The sequence below is a fragment of the Planococcus citri genome, chromosome 2 (assembly GCF_950023065.1).
Source record: "Planococcus citri chromosome 2, ihPlaCitr1.1, whole genome shotgun sequence".
Classification (NCBI taxonomy): Eukaryota; Metazoa; Arthropoda; class Insecta; order Hemiptera; family Pseudococcidae; genus Planococcus; species Planococcus citri.
Genome location: NC_088678.1, coordinates 60,803,976 through 60,809,827, shown reverse-complemented (window position 1 = coordinate 60,809,827; position 5,852 = coordinate 60,803,976). Strand labels below are relative to the sequence as shown.

Genomic DNA, 5,852 nt, shown 5'->3' with positions numbered 1-5,852 from the left:
CTGCGTGCCTGTCTCGTTTTCCAAGCTCGTCTGTCTACCTGTCTAGCCTCTCAAAGTCATTGACCCCTCTGTCTGGCTCCTCGATCAAGGCCTATTAGATCATTGACCTTCTCTGTCTGGCTTCTCAAGGCCTTTTCTCCTCAAGTATGTCCTCTTATAGTTTCACAACATGCTCTTTCGATCTAGCTTGGTTTCGTTCAAACCGGAGATTGCCAATTCAAGAATTCCTCTCATTAAGAAAATTTATCCATAAAATAAGTAGGTATTGAATTAATCAACAGAATATTTTGTAATTAAGTCATTTAATTTCCCGTACCCTATACTGGCAGTATACTGAATAAATGAAGAACTGCTGATTAAAAAATTCATAATTGAAGCAGAATCGAAATAAATATTAGGTAAGGCTATTACAAAATGTACCTACTGAAAAGATAACGAAAGCAAAATTAATGACCTATATATATTTTCGGATAACGAATACCTATCATTGGGTAAGGTATGTGATTGAACATTCTTTAAAATTGACTTTGACTATTGATCTCCATACCAATTTTATTTCTGATCTCAGACATATTTCACGTACCAACTTTTAAGCAAAATAATCACCATGTTGTGTATGATCCACAGACTTGACTGATTTTGATGCCAAAAAAAAACCATTGGGCCTATGGAAAACACCTACACCTATATACAGAAAGTAAGTCACCAATTCTAACTAAGATGATGTAATATCTACATTCTCAGAAATTAAAAATAATTTTTCCACATTGTTATAGGAAATTGTAGTGTAATGATATTGGAAACAGTGTTTCGACCAGTTTAAAAAGCTATCGGTTTAATAGAATCCAGATTTATAGTAAGCGAATTAGAACCATAGTAGAGGAACAAAACGCCTCAAGGTGATCGACCTGTTCAAAAACATTTGTTTTGGATACATACTCGTACTTACTACTGCACATATAAATAAGTGAGTACCCACCTGATTGAATTTTAATTTCATTTCTTTCACCGACTCATTGATTCACTTTATATTTATTAGGTACCCATGCACTGATGATTTTTTTCAATTTCTTTGTTGCAGGATTGTTTAATTCAATACCTAAGGATTATAGATAGGGCACGGTCAACCGTTCGAATCTTCGATCATACCCACCTTAGACAATGAGTGCGTGAGATCTCAAATTAAAAAAAAAAATGTTGGCGATGAATGCTTAATTAGTAAAATTTTCAAAGAAATCCATAACATGTACTAAACCTACAATGAAAGAACCGGGAACGAATTGGCAAACGATTCGTTTAAAATGAACGATTTTTCAGTTTTTGATTGATGCACTGGTCTTTTTAGGGCCAGTGTTTAGGTATAGTTGTTAAAATTTTTGCGATGTTTTGCCATATAAAATAAGAGCAAAGGGAAGAAATTTTGTTTTGTCGGACAAACAAAATTTCTTCTCTTTGCTCTTATTTTTTATTGCAAAACATCGTAAATTTTAAGAACTATAGGTACCTACTGATCCTAAAAAGACCAGTTCAAACAAAAACTTGAAAATCGTTCTTTTTAAACAAATCTTTTGTCAATTTTTGGTTTGAAATTGTTTTTAATCAGTAGAGAGATAATTGCATAGATAGAGACTTTCATATTTAAAAGAGTGAAATCGAGAATAATGACCATGAATTGAAAAATCAAATTGTGAGCAGAGTAGGAGACAAAGTGCGGTTTGGTATGGAATCCTCGAAAAAGTCAGCATTACAAGAACTACAGTTAGAATAAAATTATGGCATACAGAGCGATAGAATCAAAACTTTCAAGCTAGAACTACAGAATTGTACGGAGAAAATGCGGAAAAGATCCGAAGAAGACTCAAAATCTCGATCTTGCATCGCAGAAATTATGAAATTAACTGCAACTTCCGAATTCAAATTTGGACATATCCGAAAATGAATACGACTGGCGCCTCATCGCCGACCATAATTGACATCTATAGTGCGATTCCGAGAAGGTGAAACGTTATCGACATTTTTATAAATACATTTGAAATACATGTATTATTTGTGTTCAGGAATGGAATTCACAAGAATGAATTGGAAGGAAAAGAAAAAATTAGCGGAAAGAATTGGAAAACTTTCGACCTTTTCAACTATAGAATTAAGAACAAGAACCACTCAAATATACTCGTATACTCACAAAAAACATACGATAGTTTCAAATGTGGCTTTTTCGACTGAATTTATATCTACTTAATATTCATTATTTTCTTGGCTTCAACATTGTGATATTAAATGATAAGAGTATAATGATTAAGCATACATTATTTATCATTTTAATTTCTTTATTCTGCGAGCTCAATAGATAGACTTACTCAATGGTGAAGGAAATCAAAAAATTGGATTGCACGTCGGTAAAAGTGACGATGACTCCGAATTTAAAAACTTTTCAAATTGAATTAAAATGATTTATCGGGAAGACAATTTTTTGAAGGAGAACGATCTAGAAATAAATGCTGTAGAAAATTATAATATCGTAGTTTTCACCAAAGTTATGATTACCTATGCGATGATCTACCTATACCTAAGTACATGAAGTTTTCCGTCCTCGTCGAGTTATACAAAGCTGCATTAGAAAGTAAGGTAAGGTAAGTACCTACCTACGGTTCTCTCAGAGTACATACATATCAGAGGCTGTGATACTTGTAGTTACCTTGGTATCTGTATTTTCAGGGTGTTAGATGAGTTGCCTATTGTATGAATACCTAGGGGTTGGGAAACCCAACTCAGGGGTGATTTAGTTACCTACACAAGCTAGTCTTAAAATAAAAACAGTAGGTAATGTTCGAGTTACGTAGTACGTACATACACAAGCTGTGAAAGGATAAGAATTTTTCGTGAAAATTGACATTTTAAGGTTTTTTCAACAGAAAAATGAAAGAGAAATAAGACATAATGAGACTTTCAAAAAAAAAATCAAAAATTTCAACTTTTCAAATCGAATGTAAAATTTCAAATTTTACCAGACAAAAAAACAACTGATGAAAAATTATGTTTTGTGCGTGACATGTGTAAATGCTGAAATTCGTTTTTTAAAATTCATTTTTGCATATACCCTATCTTATCTTTAAACATTAAACTTTTATAACCAACATTTTAATTGCTTGAGTTCATTTTTGGATTCTTGCTAGCAGATTTTTTATGAGTTTAAAAATTCAAAAACAACTGTTTTTGTAACGTTTTTAAATATTTTTCAGGATTCTTTTTTTTTTATTAGTGAAATGAACCAGAGCAAATAATTTTTATTTCAACCTATTCCTTACTTCACTGCTCCCTTCAAATCTGAGAGCCACCATTTTAAAGACATTCTGGAACCACGCCCAGTGAATTTTCATTTTTTCACACAAAATTCAAACTGCTCTGGAATAGGCAAACTAGAATAAATTATTGTATTAGGTACCTAATAACTTTGGTTAATGCTTGTTGGGAACATTTATTGACCGTTAAGTAACTATATACCAATCACAAAATTCTCAGAGCATCCGTTCAAAAGTAAAGCTTTGACCAATTTGTAAATTCCGGAAAATGCTGCATTTTTTGAAAATTTAATAATTTTTGAGATTCTTACCTGCATTAAAGTAGACTTTTGGATACTAAGTCTGACCTATAAGGGTTATTTGAAACAAAATTACTAAATTGCCGAAAGGCCCGACAGGTAGACAGACGACCGTTAAAGGTCAGGCAGACGAGTCAATGACCTTTGATAGATGAGTTTTGGAGATCAAACCGGTATGTCAATGACCTGGAGGGTCCAGACACAAGGGCCAATGATTTATAGAGACCCACTGGGAAGACGGACGATCTTGAGAAGCCAGACATAAGCACACAGACGACCTTCGGATGCCAGACAGACGACTCAATAGCCTTGATAGACCATGCAGACAGCCAGAAATACGCCCTTCAGAAGCAAGACAGGTACGTAGCTAGACTACCTCGAGAGACCAGACAGGCTGACAGACGACCTTGAAAGGCAAGACAACCCGTGAGGCCTTTTACGCTGATAGGTACGCTGACGTATCAAACGCCTAAAAAACGCCATAAAAACCATGGTAAAATTGTGGTATAATAGTCGTATACACGGCAATTTTACGTTCGCTCAAAATACTGCGATGTTGCGAGTAGTATTTTTGACGTAAATTTGCACTTTTTACTACTTTGCGAGTACGTCAACTTTACGCCAAAGTTGCGAGGAGTAATTTTGATGTAAATGTGTCGTACCTACATCATCATTTTTACTCTTGAAAAATGCTTTCATTAGGATGTAGTATTTTCAACGTAAACTTATGGTACATACGGCATGGTTTTGTAAGACGTATTAACGTCGAATTTGGAGACGTAATTTTGACAAGAAATTGCTGTAAATACTACATCATCAATTAGCCTAAAATACATCGAATTCGCGCGTAGTATTTTTGTGATATTTTTATGGTTGATACGTCATGAACTGAACTCTGAAAAAACGTCTGATTTTGCATGAGGTATTTTTGACGTAAATTTGGAATTTTTACTACATCGTAAGTACGTCAATTACACGTCAAAGTTGTGAGGAGTAATATTAGCGTTTTTCAAGAGTAAAAATTATGATTTAGTTACCACACATTTACGTCAAAATTACTCGTCGCAACTTTGGCGTATAATTGACGTACTCGCAATGCAGTAAAAATTGCAAATTTACCACAAAAATACTATTATGTGCAAATTCGACGTATTTTAGGCTGATTAACGATGTCACATTTACTGCAATTTTTTGTCAGAATCACCCTGACAAATTTGACGTTACTACGTCTCAAAAACCATGGCGTACATACCACAATTTTACGTTGAAAAAACTATATCTTAATGAAAGCGTTTTTCAAGAGTAAAAGTTATGATTTAGTTACCACACATTTACGTCAAAATTACTCGTCACAACTTTGGCGTATAATAAGGCTTTTGACGTATTGCGGGTTGCATATCGGTTTGCCTGAACTTTATCGGTTTGGTGGGCATTCTTATCAGTGAGTATCAAAATTTCATATTTTGAGCAATTTTCGCAAGGTGTTTTTGAAATGTATAGCTTTTATTTAGTTTTTTCTTCAATTTTAAGCACTGTTAAACCCTGTAATGGAAAAAGATCCTCTCTTCGTCGAGTTTTAAAGAACTTGACAAAACGTCTTTGAACCTCGACAAAGAGCGGATCTTTTTCCATCACAGGATTTAACAGTGTTTAAAATTGAAGGAAAAACTAAATAAAAGCTCTAAATTTCAAAAACACCTTGTGAAAATTGCTCAAAATATGAAATTTTGATACTCACTGATAAGAATGCCCACCAAACCGATAAAGTTCAGGCAAACCAATATGCAACCCGCAATACGTCAAAAGCCTTATTGACGTACTCGCAATGCAGTAAAAATTGCAAATTTACCACAAAAATACTATGAGTAAATTCGACGTATTTTAGTCAGATTAACAATGTCACATTTACTGCAATTTTTTGACAGAATTACCCTGACAAATTTGACGTTACTACGTCTCAAAAACCATGGCATACATACCACAATTTTACGTTGACAAAAACAACATCTAATGAAAGCGTTTTTCAAGAGTAAAACTGCCGTATTTTCGACGTAAATTCGCATCACAGGTATGTCAATTATACGCCAAAGTTGTGACGAGTAGTATTGACATAAATGTGTGGTAACTAAATCATAGTTTTTACTCTTGGAAAACGCTTTCATTAAGATGTAGTTTTTGCAACGTTAAATTGTGGTACATACTATGCCATGGTTGGTGAGACGTAGTAACGTCGAATTTGCCAGGGTAATTCTGA

The 5,852-nt window shown here is 33.9% G+C and overlaps 1 long non-coding RNA gene across 1 annotated transcript; it reads left to right on the top strand.

Annotated features, from left to right (window-relative positions):
* Positions 1-525: 525 nt before the first annotated feature.
* On the top strand, positions 526-2,448 carry LOC135836897 (uncharacterized). Its single transcript, XR_010557094.1, has 3 exons — positions 526-697; positions 777-967; positions 1,082-2,448. It is a non-coding gene; the product is annotated as an uncharacterized LOC135836897 (long non-coding RNA).
* Positions 2,449-5,852: the final 3,404 nt, after the last annotated feature.